Source organism: Schistocerca cancellata, chromosome 7 (genome assembly GCF_023864275.1).
Source record: "Schistocerca cancellata isolate TAMUIC-IGC-003103 chromosome 7, iqSchCanc2.1, whole genome shotgun sequence".
Taxonomy (NCBI): Eukaryota; Metazoa; Arthropoda; class Insecta; order Orthoptera; family Acrididae; genus Schistocerca; species Schistocerca cancellata.
The window spans coordinates 239,377,322-239,403,634 of NC_064632.1; the positions used below are offsets into that span (position 1 = coordinate 239,377,322).

General features: G+C 41.7%; 1 protein-coding gene across 1 annotated transcript in view; it reads left to right on the forward strand.

Annotated features, from left to right (window-relative positions):
* The window catches only part of LOC126092714 (protein CBFA2T3), a 65,102-nt gene that overhangs the window by 18,311 nt on the left and 20,478 nt on the right, over positions 1 to 26,313 (forward strand). The window lies entirely within an intron of this gene.

Here is a 26,313-nt window from a genome sequence, read left to right on the forward strand (position 1 = left end):
CATCTTAATGCAGCGCAAGTAGCAAGGGTGGCCTGTTTGATCCAAAAGAATGGACTTACGGATGTGTTACTGCAGATGCCAATGTGTCTCCATGTGTCATCCATAGCTACAAGAAGACAGGTCAGAAAACAAGGCGACTTGAACAAGGTCACCGACGCAGTACAATCACATATGAAGACCGATATCTGTCCATCTCTGCGTTGCAGGGTCATACGGACACCACCAGAGCACTGCAACACAATCTCAGAAGAGCCACTGGAGCCGCTGTGTCCGATCCGAGTGTGATGACCTTACGACCCAGTCGTCCTGTTCAGTTACTCCGCTCGACACATCTTGCAGCTTGCCTTCATTTCTGCCGTTCCCATATCAAATGGCAACTTCGTCACTGGCGAAACGTGTTATTCACAGACGAGTCCAGATATCTTCTGACGCAGGATGATGGTCCTGTTCGTGGTGAGCGGTAACTGCCAAGTATTGGCCAGGAAACGCACAGATGTCCGAGGTCTGTGAAGTTGTGGCGAGATTTCAGTGTTGACAACCGTTGTCCATGGTCGCCTTATTGCCAGGCACTGCATAGAACAGATAATGTTGGACCATGTGCTGGCTGTTGCTTACGGTGGTGGCCCTGAGTTGCTTGTAGTGCCAGGGGCTTTCGAGCTAACGTCCCAAAGATGTTCGGGCTCACATGCGGTTCCTCTTCGTCGAAATGTCTTGGCTCACACTCGTCTAGGGGTTGAACCGCATGTGTCGCATTACACGCCCTAAATTAGATACTTGTGACCATTTGGTTAAATTGTCTGGCAGATGGCAAGTTTGCGAAATATAAAGTTAATATAAGATATAATAACATTAATAATAATATCGAGAACTAAATTAACGACCCATAAATGATATAGGCCACACAATCGCGATTTTGTTAGAATAAGGTTTATTCAGAAAGCAAACTAATAGCGAAAGTGGTCGTATTTACTGTTACTGTTACATTCGAGCGCATATCCATTTGACAGAGCTCGATCATTCACAATCTCATCGCGAATTACAAGTCCACTACTCCACTTTGTTAACTATGCGAAAAGTTAGTTCACACCAGGCGCGCGGCTGCTCACCGCTCAGAGACTTAAGTACCGCGATACCACGCAGCGCGAAATTTTCTAAGTCGTTTCACATCCTAGCTGCCTAAAGAGTGACTGTCTGCTTTCGCGTCTCAATTCGAACTGTACTCTATGGTGTTCCCATCCAAACTCGCCTTGATGTCTTGGCCAGAACTGCCCTCTGCCCGTCTCCGACCGCGTTTCCCCCGCCGAACGTCTTCGCTCAACTGGCTAGCACAGTTCCCTTTCCTGAAGCCGTCCATCTGATTGGCTACAGCTTATTCTACATTATTTTACATTTTAAAATATTTAAATAATCAAAGCTTGGCCACTTTCACGTTCTAAATAAAGTAACAATAATATCCATTACATAATAAACCTTAAATTCTTTTACATAAAACCAATAAAATTTCCTTCTTAACTTTGAATATCATGGCCAATGTGCTTTCTGATAAATAAATGCAGAACAAAAGTAACTATTATGGACTAAACCTTACAAAAAATATTCTATTACCTAATGATTCAATAAGGTGTCATGCTGTCATCGTTCAATGTGTTTTGTGTGGAGGAAATGATGATCTGATACTCAACTGAAAATACTGATAATTTAAATTTACTATATCTTTTAAACAAATAAAGTTACAGAGTTGATATTTACAACATTTGTCATTCTAATGATTCGCTTCTGTATGAAATGTCGATCGTTAAGATCGACCAAAGCGTTCAGATTTTAGCATTCAGGTCTTTGTTACAAAACTTGTTAATTTCACTTTAACAGTAAATCCTAAACTATTATAGACAGCGCCGGCTTTAGGGTGGGGCGACTCGGGCGGTCGCCCAGGGCGCCGGGGCCCAAGGGGCGCCACGTACTAAACGCATGTAAAAAAAAAAAATACAATTTACAATCACCCATTTCGCGAAACTAAAATATTATTCAGTCTCATTCAACATACGTCGCTAATCTCACGAATGCGCGATGAATTCGGGGTAGCAGAAGAGAAATCATGCTGAATGCAATCTTCGTATTGTCTGCAACCATCCATGTTTGACGCGGGCTAGCACGGGCTCTACCAAAGCGCCTCTCTTATTTGTTTCAAGAACTGCAACAAGGAAGAGCCCATGCAGCCGCACCATCTCTCGTTTACAATAGAAACTACCGGTCGCTCCAAATAAAAGAAAATACAGACTGTAAAATATACATTACATTATGATTTAATTAATACGAATGTATTTATATCGAATATTTGTGACTTAATGACTCATGTACATTAATTAATAGATGATGCAATGCGTGCACTGCATTCATAGAGAATTCTCCCCTAACTTACTGAAATAATACAGCGCCACACAATGTTTGTTAGACTGCATATGTTGGCAGCGCTACGATTTGCACCCGCATGTCAGTAATTGTCAGTAAGAGTCGTAGGCAGCGGTCATGTTTTCGTGGCTGAATAATTGTGAGTGAAACGAGTGTCGTGACTGTGTCAACATTTTAATTTTCTGGTAGGTGCGAAAAACATTTTTATCTTTCAGTTCAGGTTTTTTTCTAGTTACGTCTACTGATAGGTGAATTTCTTTATTTGTTATAGATCGAATATTGTGGTCGCGAAATAGAGCAGTGTCCAAGCAATAATTTGTCAAATTATTAAATCATGCCAGAAGAGAAGGAAATGATTAAAAAAAAGCTTTCTGGTTCAGAAAATCGGAAAAGAAAAGTTGAAAAAGAAAAAGTTCTTGAAGAAACTAAAAAGCACATGAATATTTATAAGTACCTTAAAGGAAATTCTAAGGCAAATGCTTCAGATATTGAATCAAAAGTCAATGTATCAGCAAATATTTCTTCGGACTGTGAACAATTATACACAAAAAATATACAATCACCTATTGAAGGTGATCAAATTGACCAGCGCAGTACATCTTTGCATGAATCCTCTGATATTTCTCCAAGTCAAAATCAACACATGACATCTGTGGTCGATGAAAGTATCAACGTTCTTGCAATAAAAGAATACAATGTTTCTGATGTAGGTACGTGGCCAAAAGTACTTAATGCTAGAGATATAGATCGCATTATAATATGTGGACCCTCACAAGTATGTCTAAATAACTTTCCAAAAGATGAAAATGGGCGTCATTTCTCTTCAACTCATTACACAAGAAAACTATCAAACGAAGAAACTATCAGACGACGGTGGCTAGTTTATTCTGTATCAAACGACAGTGTCTTTTGCTTTTGTTGTCGACTGTTTGATTTAAAGTCAACTACTAATTTGACTACCACTGTGGGTTTCAGAAATTGGAAACATTTAAGTGAAGCTCTTGGCAAAGTTTGATCCAATCATGGAAGAGCACGTCAGACTGGCATTGAATGGTGATTTGGCTGACCATTATTGCGGCAAAAATATACAAAATGTATTAATAGAACTCATGGCATCACACGTTATGTCTACAATCGAATCCCGCATAAAGGGTTCAAAGTATTATGCAATCATAGCTGACTGTACTCCAGATATAAGCCACAAAGAACAACTTTCGATAACTTTAAGATGCGCCGACATAACAGTGGATGGCGTAAGTGTAAAAGAACATTTCATCTCATTTCTGCAAATAGATGATACAACCGGTGAAGGCCTCACAGAAAGCATTTTAAAAACATTGAGTGATCTTGACCTTAACATTAATGACTGCAGAGGACAGGGCTACGATAACGGCGCGAACATGAAGGGGAAAAATAAAGGCGTCCAGAACAGAATTAAGAAGTTAAATCCACTAGCTTTTTTTGTGCCATGTGGATGCCATAGTTATAATTTGGTATTGTGTGGTGCGGCAAAATAATCAGTAAAATCCGTGACACTGTTCGGAATGTTACGAGAAATGTTTAATCTATTTGCTGGATCGGTAAATAGATGGAAAATTTTGACCGACCATTTGAAGATATACACTCTGAAAAATGTAAGTGACACACGCTGGGAAGCTCGAATTGATAGCGTCAAAGCGGTTCGTTATCAATTATGCGAAATGCATGACGCTTTGGTTTCCTTGGCCGATGCTACTGAACAAAGCGATGCTGCGGTGTCACACGAAGCGACAACACTAGGAGGACAATTAAAAGACTTCAGCTTCATTGTTCCTCTCGTGACATGGTATAATGTTCTGTTTCAAATTAACATTGTGAGTAAAGCAAGTCAGTCACTCACAATCAACTTTGTCGAGTTTATGGGGATCCTTGACAAATGTTGCTCTTATTTGGAAACATATAGACAAACAGGTTTCGAACAAGCTATTGTAACAGCAACTGAACTGGCTTCGGATCTTGATACGCAGCCATTATTTAAACCACAGATGCGATTAAGACGTATTAAACGCAGGCCGGATGAAGAGGCTGTTGATGATCAAATAACTGACCCAAAAAAGAAGTTTAAAGTAGAGTTTTTCAATGCACTGTTGGACACCGCGCACATATCCATGAAAGAAAGATTTGAACAGATGCAAGAATTTTCTGCGACGTGGAGTTTCTTGTTTGACATTAAAAAAAATCAAAATAAAGAAGAACTAATACAATGCTGTTCTAAATTACACGAAAAGTTAACTGTCAACATGAAGTCAGATATTGATGGAAATTTGCTGTGCGACGAAATTTTAGGCCTGCAACACTATCTCGAAGACAGCCAGTCAACGCCTATTGAAGCCTTAAACTTCATAAAAAAGCATAATCTTCAAGAGTTATATCCCAACATCTGGATAACGTTACGTATTTTGCTAACAATACCAGTGACTGTTGCAAGCGGCGAACGCAGTTTTTCCAAACTGAAGTTGATAAAAACGTACTTGCGGTCTACAATGTCTCAAACAAGACTAACCAGTTTGGCCTCACTGTCCATTGAAAATGAAGTTGCAGAAAACCTGGACTTTGCTAATCTGATCAGAGACTTTGCCGACAGAAAAGCGAGAAAAGTAAAATTTTAGTCGTTTATAATTGTTTTTCATTAGGCGTAATGTGTTTTGTGTTCAGATGACTGACAGAAAATATAGGTTTATGGCTTACAATTATATTAAATTCAATAAAAATATGGTACCCAATTCAAAATTAGTGTTTTTTCGTTATACATATTACCTCCTATATATAAAAATCAATTGTTGAGTGTTAGTCTCACCAAAACAAAGAAATGGCTTGACCAATTTGAATAATTTTTGTTTTGTTTTGTTCGCTTTAGTACAGGGGTGCTTCAGAAAAGAAAAGAAATATTTGGGATATACGAGCCTGTTTCAACCACATTTTACGCATCTTTTCTTTGTTTGGAACACGCAAAAACAATTTTCTGGAGTTGTTGTAGATTTACAGTGCAGCACTACGCAATATTTTTAGACAATTTCCCAAAACGTGAATGCCCAAACAACATATCACTGCTATACTGACTGTTACGGCAGCGACAGCAGCGTGCTGGACTGACGTCACAGGCTACACAAGACTCACATGGAGCGTCTTAGCGGGCTTTCAGATTATTTGGATTTCATTTCCATTTAAAAAAATAAAATACTCAAATTTACGATGGAAAAAACCATGTCATGATCATAAGATGACGCCATTAACCACTTAAGACGATTTCTAGAAAACAGTCAAATACCGTGTTGCAAAGCACTGCCAGGTTCGCTATTTATACAATAAAGGGCGCCAACTGGACGACTCGCCCGGGACACCTGGATGGCTAAGGCCGGCCCTGATTATAGATATGATCGATATTGAAGTTTTATTGGGATTACTGTGGCTTGATTCCCTACATTACTACAGAATTAAATAGTTTAGATAAATGTTTCCCTTTATGGCCGATCTTAGGTCCGCCAGATTTAACATTGGTACGTCTCCTTGGCCACACGGCATCTACTGGGTTTCCCTGTGACGTAGGCTCTCGTCCGTCTCACTCGCACAATACAGCGCTTAGGCTGGGCGCACACAGGTTCAGCATTTCACCTGAAGCAAAATGTTGCGCAACGTTTTGCTTCTTTGCTGCTCCAGTGTGCGGGAGGTAATATTTTGTTTCACGCAACAGTACATAATATTGTTTGTATTGTTCTCCTCCAGTAGTGGCGCAATTAACATGTGTGACGAGAAAGTCAACGTAGCTATTGCTTTATGGCAGTTTTTGCAAATGATGGACTCAAATGAAAGGAAACATTGGGTTCACCCGATCAATCAGAGGAGAGACATTAAGTTTTTCCTCTCAGAACTTAAATCAGATCCGGGAAAATTTTACAATTATTGTAGAGTGAGTGTCAATAGTTTTGAAGTGTTGTTGGAACGGAGACAAAATTTCCAAAAAGGAAACTAATTGGAGATGCAGCATCCCTGCTGAAGAACGACGGTTAATAAGTTTAAGGTAAGTTTAATTTACTGCAATTACGTCTCAAACGGTTATGTAAAATGTGCAGTTATCGCAGTGGTTACCTAAGACGCTTGATGAACTTTGTAAGTGCCGTAATTATCCTCATAATAACATTATAATTAAAATTTATAATTATATTTTGTAATGTGGAGCAGCTATACCCGTGGTTCTCAACCTTTTTACTGCTGTGGACCACTTCTTACCCTTCAGAATCCGAGGCGGACCACATAAAATTTCGTTTTTAAATCAGTCATGAGAATATTTTTTTTTCTTCTTGGCAGAAATTCACAGTACATATGTGTAACAGAAATGGAACATCCATATAAAATCAATCGTCTATTTCGTCTTCTAAATTTGTTTCTTTTCTACAATTATCAAGAAAATATTTGAATTTATTTTGTACATTTTTGTATCTATATGTTGCTCATATTGTAATATGATGGTACATAAATTCAAGTCTTTAGGCTTAAATGTCATGCTCATAGAACATAATAAATAAGCGCTACTTATTTATACACTCACACATGTCATTAGGTAACATGAAATGAAACCTTAAGTTTTATTAACATATTTCATTAATTATAAAATAAAATTGATAACAAACGAAATAAAACAATACCGTTCAATGGAAATTCAAAATATAATTGATACATTATCATGAAACGTCAAAAAATATTTTTCAAGGAAGAGTTACTTTTTGTTGACCCACAAAGTTTATTTGAATTATGATAGTCACCAAGTTGTAAAAGATTATATTCGTCTTGAGCAGATATCTGAGATGGTGTGGAATCACCTAACGGGTTTCTGCCATGAGAACTGCAGGAAGTTGATGCTGGTGAAATTTGAGGGACATTCGGTTGTCCTGAATAAACCCCTTCTTCTTGATCAAGATAGTAGTTAAGCTGTTTTACAACATCCATTTTGAAACGTCTTTAAGAGGTGTCAGACAATTTTTCAATTTCCGGCATTAGACCTCTAAAATAAAGCATCATAGGATGTTCTTCTGATGATTTTTTTTTTTTTTTTGGGGTGATCGATTTAAAATATGCAGCCATTGGTTCAGCCACTACCTCCGCTGGTGTCTTAGCCTTTTTTTTCCTTGGATTCATTTCGACCGCTGCTGTAAGTGAAGATGAAGTACCAGCGACTGCGGCAACATCTGTCTCAGTCGTGGGTTGTTCCAAGTTCTTTCTGTCCCTTACTCAGCTGCTACATCTGTTCGCGTTCGAACCATATTGCTGCGTGTACTTTTTGGATGTCCAATGTAGGGCAGCAAAAAACTCATTGCGTCAGCCAAATACCACTTTTTCTTGTTCCCATCTGATCCACTTGGTATTTTTTTCAGCTCACTCATATATCTCGCGTATGAGGACCTCAGAACGTGCCACTTGGACTTGCACTCATTACCTAAAACAAAACAACAAAAATTAGTAAAATAAGTTAAAAACTATTTGTATGCTAATGGTATTTGGTATTTTTAGGTTTCTAGCTACTGGGAATAGATTTCAATACGTCCATTACAATCTTCGTGTTGGTGCAACGACAATCGGAAAAATAGTAGCCGAGACATATTTGGGAAGTACTGTCACCGTCGTAGATGATGACTGAGCCTACACCTGAAAAATGGGCATTGGTAGCTGAACGTTTTGAAGACTTGTGGAATTTTCCAAACTGCTGTGGCACAGTAGATGTAAAACACATAAGAATTGAGGGACCATGGAACTGTGGATCAGCCTACTACAATTACAAGAACTTTCACTCTATAGTGCTACAAGCAGTGGTAGATGCTGAAGGAAACTTTTTGATAGTTGGCGTAGGAGCACCGGGAAGAAACAATGATGCTGGTGTTTTTCTCTCTTCGAGCTTTGGACAGAGATTCGTTGACAAGAGGTTAAATCTCCATGTACGCCGATTGTTGTACCCAAACAAAAACGTTTCGTTTCCTTGCGTGTTTGTAGCTGATAATACATACGGTTTGGCTATCAATATGATGAAACTATTTCCAAGATCAACACTTCTAAGTAATGATAGAAAAATATACAATTACGGGTTATCTAGAGCTCGCAGAGTAGTAGAATGCGCGTTTGGTATGATGGTTAAAAAATTCAGAGTTCTTGAGCAGGCAATGCTCGTTCACCCAGATGTCACAAAACAAATTTATTAGTCTGTTGTGTGTTGCACAATTTCATAAGAAAAAGGGAAGGAAAACTAGCAGAAGTCTATGATGAACTTATGCATATTGTTGGGGTTGATGAAGAAGCACAGCAGGCTGGAACACGAGCATCAAAAGCAGCCTACAATTTAGAGAAAGCTACGTTCGGTTTTTTAATAGTCCAACAGGTGCTGTCCTTGGCAACACAGGATGGCCTTCTGTAATCAAGATATCAATCAATGAGTGAAGAATTATCAACCTGAATGTAGAAATAAACTCATGTACAAAAGTAAAGATGACGATTAAATTATTACCTTATTATCTTACTAAATAGTAATTTACAAACAATTTAGAAATTTTTTGTTTAAATCTTAATAAAACATCATGTTTAAAGCTGTAAAACGATTGAAAGAAGAGGTTTTCAAAATATGAACACTTTTATAACTCATGAAGGTCATTCTTGATAAAATTGCACGAATTTTATTAATTTCTTTCTTAATTATACATTTTTTACCTTAAATCTTCATTTACTAAACTATGTGTTGCCATGCTTTGGCGATCACGTCCTGGTTGTGGTGATCTTTCCTGGTAATCACGTACAACTCGGGTCTGGTTTCCACAAGGTCTACAAGTTTATCAACATCGATAACTGTATCGTCGACCACGCCATCTCCCCCTGTTTCAGTCATTACACAATACACTTGACTAAAACACACATCCGAAAACACAAAGCAGACGCTGCTGTACGGTCAGAGCTGCGCTTGACAGCTGTAGTGGTGGGTAGTGGAAGGGAGTTTGAGCATGCGCAGCACATTTTGCTCCTTGAAACACCAAGCATCGTGCTGTATCGGATCCAGGCGTCGAGCAAGTGCTCAAATGTTTCAAGGCGTTGCTAAACGCCTCCCAACGTTTGCTTGATCAGTGTGCGGGCCCCCATTGAAATACATGGAGCGCTCGTACCCAGCAAAACATTTTGTTTCCAGTGGCGTAGCGTGGTTGTAAAGGTTGGGGAGACTCTGCAGTTATTATAGGGAGACAAAATAGTACAATAAACAATAATTTAAACAAATGAAACAAAATGCATCAAATAAAACAACAACTACTACTACTACCACCACTACCACTACCACCGCCACTAATAATAATAATAATAATAATAATAATAACTAACTTGTTCAAGAAACGATGACAAATTTGTAGAACTCCAGCAGCAAGAGAAGAAGCACTTATATTTTCTTGTACACAAGTGCAATGCGACTGTCTTTTCTTTCCACGAATAAGTCTACAACTCGGTCTACACAGATCTGATCACTGGATAGCTCTCCAAGTAATGTCTTTTCTATTGCTAAAGTGCTCAAACACGACAGCCGGATGTTGGACATTGAATTCCTTAAATAATTCTTCATTCGTTTAAGAGTACTTATGCTTCGTTCACTGCTTGCTTTAGTTGCGGATAGGGTCAAAACCAAACGCAGGAACTTAGTCATTTCTTCATAAACGGAGTCTAAATCATTGTTGACAATGTGCTTTAAGAGGATTCTTGGAGATAAGTGTTTTTTCTCATCAGCGTATTTGTTACATAGTTCATTTTCAAGTTGTTCTTGTTTGAAAAAAGGGTACTGTTCTAATAATTGAAGCAGTTTCAACTTTGGGAATTCTTTTTGATAGTTCGGGCAACACTTTTCGTTCAGAAGTTCAACAAAATGAATTTGGGGAAAGTCTTGAAACCTTCTTTCCATCTGAACAATTTGCAAATCCAGTATCTCGTAAGTTAGTGCCCTCAGAGATGTATTTGACAGTCACAGAATGATAAGTTGCCATTCAAACACAAGCTGCATTTAATGCATTCATCAACGAATGTTTCCGTTCTTAATTGGCGTAAGTTTCTCAAAACAGTTCTTATTTCGTCGTGGCAAGCAGTTATACTGACATATTTTGACTGAAGAACATTAAGGAACAACGCACCCTCAGTAGAAGCAAAGCAAGTTGACAAACGTAGGATCATCCATCCGTCGTTCATTCCCACAGCACAGCTCAAAGATTCTGGGTCCAACTGAGAGTCTGTATTATCAAATATAAAATTAAAAACACTATATAGCCCTGAGAAATGACTAGATGTTGTTGAAACTGCCCTGGAACGAATGTTCCAGCGAGTGTTGCTCGCATGTGGCAGTTTAAATCATTTCTCAGTTTGCAATACAGTTCGTCTTTTGCTCAAAAACGAATGGAATGCAGTAAGATCACTTACAAACAAGTATACTTGTATGAGTTTGGAGGCATGTCACAGTACCAAATTCAGTTGTTGTGCGTAACAATGAGTAAGCAGCGCATAGGGACAGAACTGCTTCACCAATTGTTGTAGTCCTCTTCCTCTGCCCGCCAGTACTGAAGCGCCATCATACGTTTGACTAACCACTTTTCCTTTCACATTCCATTCTTTCAATACTGCATGAATAATGTTTGACAAACCTTCAGCAGTTTTATCTTCAGTAAAATCGTAAAATCCAACGAATCTTTCCGCGATTTTGTCTGCAATACAGTACCTGAATATTATACTCATTTGACTCTTGCAATACACGTCTAATGTTTCATCAGCCTGAATCGAAATGAAATTGAAGTTCTGAATTTCAGATTTTATTTTCTCATTAACTGCCAGAGTTATCATTTCTATTACATCACTCTGTATATCTGGAGAAGCTCCTTTAAAGGTTGAAGATGATGACATCTGGTCTCGGATTAACTGCTCTCCTTGAGCTAGTTAATCCAACAATTCCAGGTGGTTACCTTTGTTGCTGGAGGATTCATCTTCTCGATGGCAGCGAAAGGCTAGTTCTTGTTTACAAAGAAATACAGTTGCCTGAATACGACGAGCCAATATTCTCCTGCTGGATGCAACTTGTTTTTTATATTTTATTGCTGTCAGACGAGCGACTTCAGAAAGGGCGTGCTCAATTCTACTTTTGCCCAATAACTGAAATGATTCTTTATTCTGCAGGTGACGTTAATCATCTGATGCTTTTGTGCTTTCCATTCAAAGTTCTTTATTGTACAAATGCCCTCATTGCATCATTCCTTTTCACCACCAAACAGAAGAGATATATAACAATATAATCTGTTGTTAACTGCATTCGCAGTCAGCCAAGCATAGTTTTCGTACAAGGCTGTCTGAAAAGTGCGTTTTTATTTGGCTTCACTTAAAACTACACTGAGTATACGAGTAGGTCGTTTGTCCTTCAATTCGCACTTTTTTTCGTACGTTAATGAAGAAAAAGGCGTTTTTAATAAAAAAATCTATAAGGTGTTCAGTTGCTGGCTTACTCATGCTGGCGACACAACGAAAATATGGACTAAAATCACACAAGAATGACTATGAACACAAACCGCGCGACTGTTCACTTCCATGTTAAAAGCCAGCATAGAAGCGGCAGAGACTAGTCTCGGTACCTGCTAGCAAGTGCAGCGAGCCGGCATTCGTGGAAGAGGGGAAGTGGAGGGGAGCCGAGAATGCCACTAACGCTTAGGCGCACACCGCCAGGTAAGGGAAGGGAGGCAGAGACTGGGAGCAGTCGAGTCTCAAGAAGACAGATACACCAATACTCAGGGTGCGGCGGCGCGCGCTACAAAACTGATGTCTTCGCACATTTAGTGCTCTTAGAAGAAAGTTGTTTATATTTATTTTTGTTATGAATTACTATTGCATCTGATGCGGCTGCCAAGGAGGCTTGCTCCATCCCACCTCCTGCTCGCTGTTCCGTCCCCCTGCAGGCCATTACGTCTTTCGTGACTCGGAAGGTCATGCGTTGGTGGGAGGCTCAGTGGCTGGACGTGAGGGATAATAAGTTGCGAGCGGTGAAGGATTCTCTCCGACCGTGGCTCACCTCCTTCCGACAACGACGCGCTGAGGAAGTAGCCCTTACACAGCTTAGAATAGGACATTGTCCTTTGACACATGGTTTTCTGTTACGTCGTGAGGAGCCACCAACGTGTCAGACATGTGGGACACAGCTGTCGATACGACATATTTTAACTGAGTGTGTTTTATATGTAGGTTTGAGGGAAGATTTAAATTTACCACCAGACCTGCCCTCTATTTTAACTAATAATGAGGCAAGTGTCGCTAGAGTTTTACGTTTTTGTGTGATGTCTGGCCTTCTTCCCAAAATATTGGGATTGAAGTCTTAATGTGCTGTCCAGTGGTTTGGTCACCCATTATTTGTAAGTGGTCACTCAGCCACCGTTAATTATTTTTACCTGTTTGTACTGCTATTTTATTTTTAGTTTTATCTCCCTGTTTTGATGTGCTGTGTCCAATCTTGCAATTTAAACAATACCAATTCTCTCACAATTCGGCTCTGAATTGAACTTTTGGGAACGGGCGCTGATAACCTCGCTGTTGTGCGCCCTAAAACACTAATAATCATCATCACGAATACAGGGGAGACTAAGTCTCAGTCTCCCCTCACACTACGCCACTGTTTGTTTCGCAGCGCTTGCTTCAGGTGAAATGCTAGATCAGTGTGCGCCCAGCCATAGGCCTCAACAGACAATAGACGCCTGTGAGTTTCCCCATCTCGTGGTGAATCTGCGCCCTTTGTGGCACGCGGTCCTGGACGATAGGGTTCGTTTCACAATTCCTGTAGGCTGACTCTTTCGCCCATATACTAAATGAGAGCGCATTGCTCGTTGACTCACAGGCTATGTGGCGGGCATCAGCAGGGACGTCTTGCGAAGCCTGGACATTGAGGTAATGGAGTGGCCGGTAGTGAGTCCCGACCTGAACCCCATTATGCACGTGTGGTACATGCTTCACAGATGTGTTCGTGGTTGTCCTGTTCCCCAAGTCTCTGCAAGAACTGTCGTGGACTCTCGTGAAAGAATGAGAACGGATACCACTGGATGATCTCCGTGCACTTACACGGAGCAAAAAAATGGTTCAAATGGCTCTGAGCACTATGGGACTTAACAGCTATGGTCATCAGTCCCCTAGAACTTAGAACTACTTAAACCTAACTAACCTAAGGACATCACACAACACCCAGCCATCACGAGGCAGAGAAAATCCCTGACCCCGCCGGGAATCGAACCCGGGAACCCGGGCGTGGGAAGCGAGAACGCTACCGCACGACCACGAGCTGCGGGCAACACGGAGCATGACACGTAGTTATCAGGCAGTGATAAATGCCCACGGAGGTGATATACGTTACTGAAGCTCTCAAAGTCCAATGAAAAGTACCCAAAATGACGGGATGAATTATTATGTCCACTTCGTATTCGACACCCGCCGGGAATTTAAGTTCTTTTTATGTAAACTACAGAGGACGGATGTAATGATGTTGTGTAGTGTACTTAATTTTTGAAAGATAAAACTTAAATTTGGTAACATACCCAGTCCAATCCCAAAGAAAGCAGGTGTTGACAGATTCGAAAATTATCGAACTATCAGTTTAATAAGTCACGGCTGCAAAATTCTAACGCGAATTGTTTACAGACGAATGGAAAAACTAGTAGAAGCCGACCTTGGGGAAGATAAGTTTGGATTCCGTAGAAATATTGGAACACGTGAGGCAATTCTGACCCTACGACTTATCTTAGAAGCTACATTAAGGAAAAGCAAACCTACGTTTCTAGCATTTGTAGACTTAGAAAAAGCTTTTGACAATGTTGACTGGAATACTCTCTTTAAAATTCTGAATGTGGCAGGGCTAAAATACAGGGAGCGAAAGGCTATTTACAATTTGTACAGATACCAGATGGCAGTTATAAGAGTCGAGGGGTATGAAAGGGAAGCAGTGTATATTGAGCAAGCAGTGAAGGAAACAAAAGAAAAATTCGGAATAGGTATTAAAATCCATGGAGAAGAAATAAAAACTTTGAGGTTCGCCGATGACATTGTAATTCTGTCAGAGACAGCAAAGGACTTGGAAGAGCAGTTGAACGGAGTGGATAGTGTCTTGAAAGGAGGATATAAGATAAACATCAACAAAAGCAAAACGAGGATAATGGAATGTAGTCGAATTAAATCGGGTGATGCTGAGGGAATTAGATTAGGAAATGAGACATTTAAAGTAGTAAAGGAGTTTTGCTATTTGGGGAGCAAAATAACTGATGATGGTCGAAGTAGAGAGGATATAAAATGTAGACTGGCAATGGCAAGGAAAGCGTTTCTGAAGAAGAGAAATTTGTTAACATCAAGTATAGATTTAAGTGTCAGGAAGTGGTTTCTGAAAGTATTTGTATGGAGTGTAGCCATGTATGGAATTGAAACATGGATGTTAAATAGTTTGGACAAGAAGAGAATAGAAGCTCTTGAAATGTGGTGCTACAGAAGAATGCTGAAGATTAGATGGATAGATCACATAACTAATGAGGAGGTACTGAATAGGATTGGGGAGAAGAGAAGTTCGTGGCACAACTTGACTAGAAGAAGGAATCGGTTGGTAGGACATGTTCTGAGGCATCAAGGGATCACCAATTTAGTATTGGAGGGCAGCGTGGAGGGTAGAAATCGTAGAGGGAGACCAAGATATGAATACACTAAGCAGATTCTGAAGGATGTAGGTTGCAGTAGTTACTGGGATATGGAGAAGCTTGCACAGGATAGAGTAGCATGGAGAGCTGCATCAAACCAGTCTCAGGACTGAAGACCACAACAACAACAACCCAGTCCTTAATTATTGCTCAGTGGCGTATGCCACACACCCAGAGGCGTGTGTTCCTAATCCTTTTGAGCAGAGTAGTTCATATAGATTAGGAACAGCAGAGGGTCTACAGCACTTCCTTGAGGAACCCCAGAATGGCTTCTGTTTGGTCCATGACTTTCCATCAGTTACTACGAACTGTGACCTTTGTGTGGTCTCTACTTCATCGCTAAAAAGCGTAACAAAACACAGACAGGCTGGGCTTCTATACACCTTCAAACCTACGCTTCCCGTTTCCAAGTACGTCCATACCATTTTCTTATGGAGGGCCGAGAGTGTGGTAGTTTCCCTTATCGCGTTCTGTAATTTCTACAAATGTAGGTGTCTGACTTGGTTTCAATAAACCAAACTACTCACTGTGCCTTTTCACGTACAATCTCCATTCCCCGATTCATTTATGGTGCAGACTATGAAATGCAGCTATCTTGTCGACAATATGCGACACAGGTACTAAACTTGACTGCAGTGACATAACAAACGAGACTGCTTCGCTCAAAGCAAGGAGATAAAATGTAAAATTACAATAAAAACACAGTTCCTGGAATGGGATATTTTCGCAACTCTTAACTGTAGTCATTGCGGTTTTATGACAGAAAAAAGCACACACAACACTTGTGTAATATTCGGCGATATTTATCGTAACAGCCGGAAACATATTTGTAAAATAATAAATATTGTAGAATATTATATCAGCGTTGTGTGTCTTTTCAATCATAATGTATAAAATATTCTACTAAAAGGCAATGGAGCAGTCAATTAAAGCATTTAACTGTTATTTCCAATTAATAATTTGTTCACTATTAATAATGATTAATAACATAAATTTTGGTAAACAATACTGAAACTAACATACAGAAAATTATCACAGAACGCCAGTTTTACAGGCATAGGCGTACTATATGTTCGTTCTCTACGGCGCTAGGTGCGTGGGCACCCTGAGCTCCTGCAGATCCGTGCAATATGGCCCTCGTCAACCCAACTCACATGACAGTCGTGAGACCCGGACCAATGTATTAGTATCGCGGAATGGTAAATAGCGCTTTCGATAGGCCACGTTCCTGCCACTATCGAATTCCGACACGTACTGGTGGACGTTTGTCTTTGTTACGCAAGGTTACACGAGACGTAGCACGATCTTCTTCAGGCAACGATCCAGGTTTTGATGGCGGGGGGCGGACAGTTTTTAATGAGTAGATAATATTCTGAACTGAACCCATGTGCGGAGAGTGATGTTTGCTTGCTGCGTGCTACACCCATGTCAAGACATGTTGGTAAAGCGAACACTTTTGCAAGCAATTGAATAGGCGTGACCCAGTAAACCGCTTGTTTTCCAACTCCACTCATTAATAGTCAAAGAAGTTGCTCGTGTATTCGTTGACGGATTCTCTTCAACGTGATTTATTACGGCCCCGTCCTATTCATGAGTGCGGCGTCTCCATGGAGCATCTCAGTCACGACTGCTGACGATGAAAGTACTCTTTCTCGTTGCCGTTACGTAATTGTGGAGAAAAAGGTATGCGATGTTGTCCGATGTTGTGGAAGATGATCTTGATAAAGGCGGCAAGCAAATCTTCCATTACCGTGAGTTCCGCCACTCAGAAGTATCGTGTCTCTGTATTCTACAAATGTGTACTCAACCTTGTTGCTCTTACACTCACAGACTCGTGAATAAGGCTCCAACCAGGTCAGAGAAGTAGGATAGACGTTTGGCGCCAAATGGCACCAACCGATCCGACGTAACCACCCCCACCACGACTAGCCTGCTGCGTACCTTCCTAGCAAACATGTTTTCAAACGACTGTAGCACGGAAGCGGTAAGTTTCGGAACAAGGGTTCCGATTCAAAATAGCTATGATGTACTCACACCCTTCTACAAGTCCTAGAACTTTGAAACGGGGATTTCCGAAATCCCTGCCTGACTTACAGTCCGCAAAAACCTATAATTTAAAAAAAAATGGCTCTGAGCACTATGGGACTCAACTGCTGTGGTCATAAGTCCCCTAGAACTTAGAACTACTTAAACCTAACTAACCTAAGGACATCACACACATCCATGCCCGAGGCAGGATTCGAAACTGCGACCGCAGCGGTCGTGCGGTTCCAGACTGTAGCGCCTTTAACCGCTCGGCCACTCCGGCCGGCCTTATAATTTTAATAATAATAACAATAATTATAAACTCTTCAGTAAAATGATATAAAGTTTTTAATTACAGAATAACGCATGAACGTTTTAATGCGATAATCTTCGTCTGTACTAACAATAAATTCGCAAAACCGTCGCAGCTGTCTGTCTTTGAACGTGCTAATTTACGAAACTACTAGACGAATTTTTGTGGTGTCTTCATTGGTAATTTTGACGTAAGTAGGTGCACCGAATAGGCTACATTTCATCAAAATCGTATCGAGAAAAAACTAGATATTAAAAAATTTTTAAAAATGTGGTTTACATACCACTGTCGCGATAGAGTCGCTGTGCGGGTGAGGACCACCTACCTATAAAACGGGTGAGGATGGGGGTGAAAAACAAATGCAGACCACTACGCGCGAATACCCAGACATTATTCAGCCAATGTTTGAGAAAATGTTCAAAGGTGTGTAAATTCGTAAGGGAACAAACTGCTGAGGTCATCGGTCCCTAGACTTACACACTACTTAAACTAACTTATGCTAACACCAACACACATACCCATGCCCGAGGGAGGACCCGAACCTCCGACGGGAGGGTCAGCGCAATCCGTGATATGGTGCCTCAAACCGCGCGGCCATTCCGCGCGGCTAGTGTTTGAGAACGAGAGCACTTAGTGACATGCAACAAACTCTGCACATAATTTGAAACAGTTACCAAACTTTTTCTTGCTAGGCGCTTCAGTCTGGAACCGCGCTGCTGCTGCGGTCGCGGGTTCGAATCCTGCCTCGGGAATGGATGTATGTGATGTCCTTAGGTTAGTTAGAACTACTTAAGTTCTAAGTTCTAGGGGACTGATGACCTCAGATGTTAAGTCCCATAGTGCTCAGAGCCATTTGAATCAATTTTCTCGCTGACACCGTCCTTCACCCCCGCCCCCCACCACCTCCCCTCAAATAATGATGGTTCAAATGGCTCTGGGCACTATGGGACTTAACATCTGAGGTCATCAGTCCCCTAGAACTTAGAACTACTTAAACCTAACTAATCTAACGACATCACACACATCCATGCCCGAGGCAGGATTCGAACCTGCGACCGTAGCGGTCGCGCGGTTCAAGACTGAAGCGCCTAGAACCGCTCGGCCACACCGGCCGGCAAATAATGCTGAACGGAAAAAAGATTGTCGGTTGCTATGTTCATTTCCGCATTAGGTATGACGTTTTTGTTTATTAATTCTATACTACTAACTTTATTCGTGGCACATTGCGCAGACAGTGTTCAAATATACCACTGAATGTACCTACAAAATTATATCATTGTTTGATGCATAGTTCAGGATATATAACGTTATAAACTCTGAGATGCGTGTAGAGCTGCAGCATCAGGCATGACGTTTAAATTTATTGATACTAACTGGCGTAACAGTGTGTGGCGAAATGTGGCCAGGAATAGCATGAATGCTGAGGAAGAACGCAGCCAACTTTAGAAAATGTATTGTACAAGATACTTACTGATTTGAAGAACATAACGCGAATTGGTGAAAAATATTTACCCTTTGGAAAAAGCTATTTACTATTTGACTTTTGAACTTCATCGTATTTGTGAAAATGACCTTCTTGGTTTATACGTGCTGGATACGATTCAGAGTAATGAATGCAATGCTTAAACAATCTTCAATGTGTTTAATCCATACTTCCATACTATTTATTGCATAATGTACACGTTGTATAATTTATAGCGGCCATGCACACTATTCAGTATTTGAGAACGAGAGCACGTAGTAACTTACAACAAATTTTACTAATAATTTCAGCGCCCCACAAACCAAACAAATAATTGCAGACCCATACGAAAATTTTTCTCGCTTACAGCCCCACAAAATGATGAAACGGTAAAAGTTTATCACTAACTACATTTTCGCTATTCGTGCAGTAAAACTATTGCAACAGGCATGACTTTACTGCTAACTCTATTCACTACACATTTTGCAGACAGTGTTCACATTTAGCACTGAATATCCGTGCAAAATTGTATCATTGTATGGCACATACACTCCTGGAAATGTAAAAAAAAGAACACATTGACACCGGTGTGTCAGACCCACCATACTTGCTCCGGACACTGCGAGAGGGCTGTACAGGCAATGATCACACGCACGGCACAGCGGACACACCAGGAACCGCGGTGTTGGCCGTCGAATGGCGCTAGCTGCGCAGCATTTGTGCACCGCCGCCGTCAGTGTCAGCCAGTTTGCTGTGGCATACGGTGTTCCATCGCAGTCTTTAACACTGGTAGCATGCCGCGACAGCGTGGACGTGAACCGTATGTGCAGTTGACGGACTTTGAGCGAGGGCATATAGTGGGCATGCGGGAGGCCGGGTGGACGTACCGTCGAATTGCTCAACACGTGGGGCGTGAGGTCTCCACAGTACATCGATGTTGTCGCCAGTGGTCGGCGGAAGGTGCACGTGCCCGTCGACCTGGGACCGGACCGCAGCGACGCACGGATGCACGCCAAGACCGTAGGATCCTACGCAGTGCCGTAGGGGACAGCACCGCCACTTCCCAGCAAATTAGGGACACTGTTGCTCCTGGGGTATCGGCGAGGACCATTCGCAGAAGCTGGGCTACGGTCCCGCACACCGTTAGGCCGTCTTCCGGTCACGCCCCAACATCGTGCAGCCCGCCTCCAGTGGTGTCGCGACAGGCGTGAATGGAGGGACGAATGGAGACGTGTCGTCTTCAGCGATGAGAGTCGCTTCTGCCTTGGTGCCAATGATGGTCGTATGCGTGTTTGGCGCCGTGCAGGTGAGCGCCACAATCAGGACTGCATACGACCGAGGCACACAGGGCCAACACCCGGCATCATGGTGTGGGGAGCGATCTCCTACACTGGCCGTACACCACTGGTGATCGTCGAGGGGACACTGAATAGTGCACGGTACATCCAAACCGTCATCGAACCCATCGTTCTACCATTCCTAGACCGGCAAGGGAACTTGCTGTTCCAACAGGACAATGCACGTCCGCATGTATCCCGTGCCACCCAACGTGCTCTAGAAGGTGTAAGTCAACTACCCTGGCCAGCAATATCTCCGGATCTGTCCCCCACTGAGCATGTTTGGGACTGGATGAAGCGTCGTCTCACGCGGTCTGCACGTCCAGCACGAACGCTGGTCCAACTGAGGCGCCAGGTGGAAATGGCATGGCAAGCCGTTCCACAGGACTACATCCAGCATCTCTACGATCGTCTCCATGGGAGAATAGCAGCCTGCATTGCTGCGAAAGGTGGATATACACTATACTAGTGCCGACATTGTGCATGCTCTGTTGCCTGTGTCTATGTGCCTGTGGTTCTGTCAGTGTGATCATGTGATGTATCTGACCCCAGGAATGTGTCAATAAAGTTTCCCCTTCCTGGGACAATGAATTCACGGTGTTCTTATTTCAATTTCCAGGAGTGTAGTTCACGATATATGACATCATAAACAGTGGGATGCGTGAAAAACTGCCGCATCGTGCATGACGTTTGAATTTTTTACTTCTTTGATAGTAACTGTATTCGCACCGCATTTAGCAGACAGTATCCACATGAATGTACCTACAAAATTATGCCATTGTAAGGCACAGAGAGAGTAGGTGGGGAGGTGGACAGAGAAACGGGAGAGGAGATGGAATGGGTGAGGGGGGGGGGGGGGGAAGAGCAGATGGATGTAGAAAGGAAAGAGGAGACAGATAGAAAGAGGGCGAGAGGGATATGAACAGTGAGAGGGGGAGTAGCAGGTGGACTGAGGGGTAGGAGGAGATGGAGAAAGAATGGGAGTGAAGGAGGCGTAAGGGAATAGGGGGTGAATGAAATGGACGGAGTGGAGAGGGGGCAGAAGAGATTGACACAGCGAGCGGGAAGGGCGAGACTGACTCATAGAACTGAAATAAATACGTGCCCGGGATAACAGTAATTGTTTGCTTGGATTAGAAATTGCAGGTCACATAAGTGCCCCTTTTGAAAAGTATTTGTAGGAAAGTTTTGAGAAGTACATTTGTAGTGAAACTGATTTAAGAGGTATTACACAATACGCCCCCGCCACCTTGAGTGCGTCTTAACTTACACGATGTAAAACCTGTGTGTGCTGCCACCATTATCGGGATTTCACTTCTCCCTATGATTGTCAATACAGTTCTGCAGACTACGGCTATGCGATCACCTAAATGAGAGGAACGCTGTTCTTTAAGTCATTTCCAACAATATTTAAGAAGTAACCTGTTATTTACTCCTTAGTGGAGGGATTTTCCCTTTTTCTCATCGATTACTCAACTTACTATGATTTGCCGGTTCTACGTGTCGATTCACGAACCGTATCAGGTTTGTTGTCGACGGCAGATACGGTCAGCCTGCGAATGTGCACATTTTCCTGCCTGGAGTGTTCCCTGCAAGCGGTTAGCTCGCGAGCCCATCCACGTGGTCAAACCTTCACCAAATAATTGAGAAGTACTCTGTGCTAAACATAGCTTCTAATTTCTGTAGTTCTTTTTCTTTAGGAACTTAGTTTTCATACTACTTTATTCGCGGAAAGCAAGCTAAGACCTTTGGAAATTGATTTATGTAAAAATATAAGCGCTTTTACTGAAAAGTTTTTATGGCGGGGATTGGGGTGGGCTGTCATGATCCAATACCACAATCCCCGGCGACATACAGACTGCGTCCTAGTCTTCTCACAATACAACCAACAGTCAAATGCAATTGAATTTTTAAAGAGAAATACGCTGCGTAATCATTCCTCATACACAGGATGTACATAACCTTACCACGGGCGCTCCAGCGCTAGATTACTATTGGTGAGGGGGGGTGGGGGCGACTCAATAGGTAGGGTATGGAGCACAAGGTAATCCAAAGTTTTTTTCAACTTGAATGTGTCAAGAGAAATTGCTATGAAGAGAGTTCAAGGCAATTCATCAATGCTGTCTTTTTCTTTTTCAAAAATAGGCCAAGGAATGACGGGTAAGTAACCCACTTCAACTAAAACCATCTTAGGTGTTCTCTACGCCTAAGACCGTATATTTCAATGCCACTTAAAACTCCTAAAGTGTGCCACTGCAAGCCTGGACTAAAATGTATTATGCGATTATTGAGTTTATAGAAGTTATGTAATTTTATCATTTAAATTTATCGACAACGATTGTGTGTATGTGTGTGTGTGTGTGTGTGTGTGTGTGTGTGTGTGTGTGTGTGTGTGTGTGGTTATTACGTGTTATGTCCTAAACGAAACGTCAGTAGTCCTAAGTTCTTTCTATATACAGATTGACAATTATTGAACTATATGAAAAAAACGTAAATTAGTTACAAACTACGGCGTGCACACAGTTTATTCAACAAGTAAACGTCACTGTTGACATTCGGATTTAAGTTATGACAGGTTCGATGTGCCTGCTCCCATTGTTGATGATGTGACACAGACGAATAGCGAAATTCTGCATGACCCGCCGAAGTGTCGGAACATCGATGCAGTCAAGTGACCTCCTGAATGGCTGTTTTCAGCTCGGCAATGGTTTTGGTGTTATTGCTGTACACCTTGTTTTAATATACCCCACAAAAAGGAGTGGCATGTGTTCCGATCCGGAAAATATGGTGGCCAATCGAGGTCCATTCCAGTGGCCTCTGGGTACCCCAGAGCTAGAATGTGGTGCTTCTCCAGGACATTAAACACTCTCCTGCTTCGTTGGGGTCGAGCTCCGTCTCGCATGAACCACATCTTGCCGAAATCAGGATCGCTTTGGCTAATGAGGATTAAATCATCTTCCAAAGCCTTCACGTACTGTTCGGGACTCACCGTGCCAGTAAGAAATATCGCGCCCATTATTCCGTGAATGGACCCTCACACGACAGTCACCCGTTGAAGGTGAAGAAACTTCTCGATCGCGAAATGCGGGTTCTCATCGCCAATTTTGCTTATTGACGAAACCATTCAAATGAAGGTGGGCTTCTTCGATAAACCAAACCATATAGTTTTCTTTTACTGAGTAATGCGGGCGAAATCGCGACCAGTAAAATGACAGTTTATTATAAAACATTTTGTGGGGAAGAATCAAGAAAAAATAATATGCATGGAATACAACAGGCTATAAACAATATTTAGATCAGTTTAGGAAATTCCTATAAACAAGGTGGGCTACTGCATTGTTGCGGTAAAACTGAGTAAATTGGAATACATTTCGTAATAAATGTTTACTTACCGTCATTCCTTTGACTTTTTTATATTTATATAAAGAAGGACAGTATTGATGAATTAACTTGAACTCTCTTCATAGCTATTTCTCTTGGCACGTACACTGATAATAACTTTATTGTCGTAATAACAAAATACATTAAAACTCGGAATATTGTCTGTTTAGTAAATATTACAAATGGATTTGTTTTACTGACGTGCTAGTAAATCCTGCAGACGACTAATTTTTACCGCACAAAAGCTTTTAATACGTGCAATTAGTTAAGCTTGGATGTCTTCGTTCAACGGTGTCATCTTTTGTTAACTAAGATATTAAAAAATTGATGCTGCTTTTAAAAATAAATTTATTGGGGGGGGGGGGGGGGAGGGGGGCTGGTGGGTCACCACTGTACCACCCCGAAGGTGATGCCCATGGACTTCACTCTTCCCCACTTTGCAAATCTCAGTTTGCAGGACACTTCACTCCAGTTTGAGTTCCTAACGGTGTCGCAGTGTTGATGGTCAAAATGTACAGTAAGACCACGATAATCTGACACTCGATAATCCGCCAGACCCGATAGTCTGGTACGCATCAGAAATTTTCGCACATTTTTAGTTCGGCGCTGTTATGGCGGTGTTTTCCAAATTCATCCCTAGCGGGAGCTGAGGAGTCCTGGGCAAATGACTTTATAAAGAATAAAGATAGAAAGAATAACTGCCGTGGCGTATGAAAATGCTTCAGAAGCTAATAAACTGCCTTTTTGACCGGGAAATATCAAAAACTTAGACTTCTTGTGACACATACACCAGTTGCTTACGATGCACAGACTAACGCTTGGGTGAAAGTCGGGTTGTTCAAAGACTGGTTCTTTTACCATTTCATTCCAGATATGAATGAAATTTTCGAAAAGATAGGTCTACCTACAAACTCTAAGGCGGTTCTCATCCTTGACAATTTCAGAGTTCACTCTCCAGAATCAGAGCTTGTGCCAGGTAACATTTTCCGCACATATCTTTCTGACATTGTTAGGTCACTATTTCAACTCATGGACCAAGGAGCCATACAGAATTTCTAGTACTGGTACAGAGGAATGTTTGTTCCAAGGCAGCTAAGCTCACAATGCAGCGAGTTCCAGCGCTGTTTCAACATTAAAGACGCCATTTTCACGGCGGCAATTGCTAGGACCTTTGTGAAAAATACAACTTTGCACAGGGCCTGGAGAAAACTATGGGATAAACCGGTCCAAGAAGTCGACATGGAAAGCGGTGCAGATGATGATGATCCATAACTGATCACTCTAAAATTGTATGGATGAAAAATTCTGTATCAGCCAATGAACGGAATGCGTTTTCAGCATAGAAGTTGCGAATGGATTGACATTGTCAGAAATTTAGTTTTTGAAGAAGAGTTGACTGACGATATGATACTGCGAAGAAGCAACAATACAACGCTTCTGAATTTATGAATTTGCAGTTCATAACAGTTTTTGTTAAGAAAAGAGCACAATCGAAAAGCAAGTTAACGTTTCTGCAATGAAGAAAATTTAAATGCGTAGAAGAAAATTTCAATTAAACCTTCAGTTGCAAATACTAATCCGACATGTTCCACGCTCTGTGCTGTCCCTAGAGATAATTAACTGCACCAAATTCTTAGTGACAATTATTGTTAATTAGCTTCTTCTTGATCTGTTCAAAACAGTGGTGCTTAATTTACTTCGTAATCGCGTACAAGGAATCATTGAGGATATCGAACTTTTCTAACGTTTTAAACCTTTAACTGTTTAAATAGAGGAGTACTGTATTCGACTTTGAATTCAAATTTTTTTTACATTAAAGTAATACACACGTTAATGTTTTATACTGTAGTTCCACCTGTGTTTTGATAAATAAGTTAGTGTACCTACACTGAAGAGCCACAGAAACTGGTACACCTGCCTAATATCGTGTAGGGCCCCCGTGAGCAAGCAGAAGTGCCGCAACACGACGTGGCATGGACTCGAGTAATGTCTGAAGCAGTGCTGGAGGGAATCGACACCATGAATTCTACAGGGCTGTTCATAAATCGGTAGGAGTACGAGGATGTGGAGATCTCTTCTGATATGCACAATAATGTTCATGTCAGGGGAGTTTGGTGGCCAGCGGAAGTATTTAAAATCAGGAGCCACTCTTTAACAATTCTGAACCTGTGGGGTGTCGCATTGTCCAGCTAGAATTGCCCAAGTCCGTCGGAATACACGATGGACGTGAATGGGGGCAGATGATCAGACAGGATGGTTATTATGATCGTGTTACCTATCAAGAGTCGTATCTAGACGTATCAGGAGTCCCACATCACTCCAACTGCACACGCCCCACACCATTACAGAGCCTTCACCAGCTTAAACAGTCCCTTGCTGACTCGCAGGGTCCATGGATTCATGAGGTTGTCTCCACACCCGTACACGTCCATCCGCTCGATGCAATTTGAAACGAGATTCATCCGACCAGGCAACATATTTCCAGTCATCAAGAGTCCAATGTCCGTCTTGACGGGCCCGGGCGAGGCGTAAAGCTTTGCGTCGTGCAGTCATCAAGGGTACACGAGTGGACCTTCGGCTCCGTAAGCCCATATCGATGACGTTTCGTTGAATGGTTCGCACGCTGACACTTGGTGGCGGCCC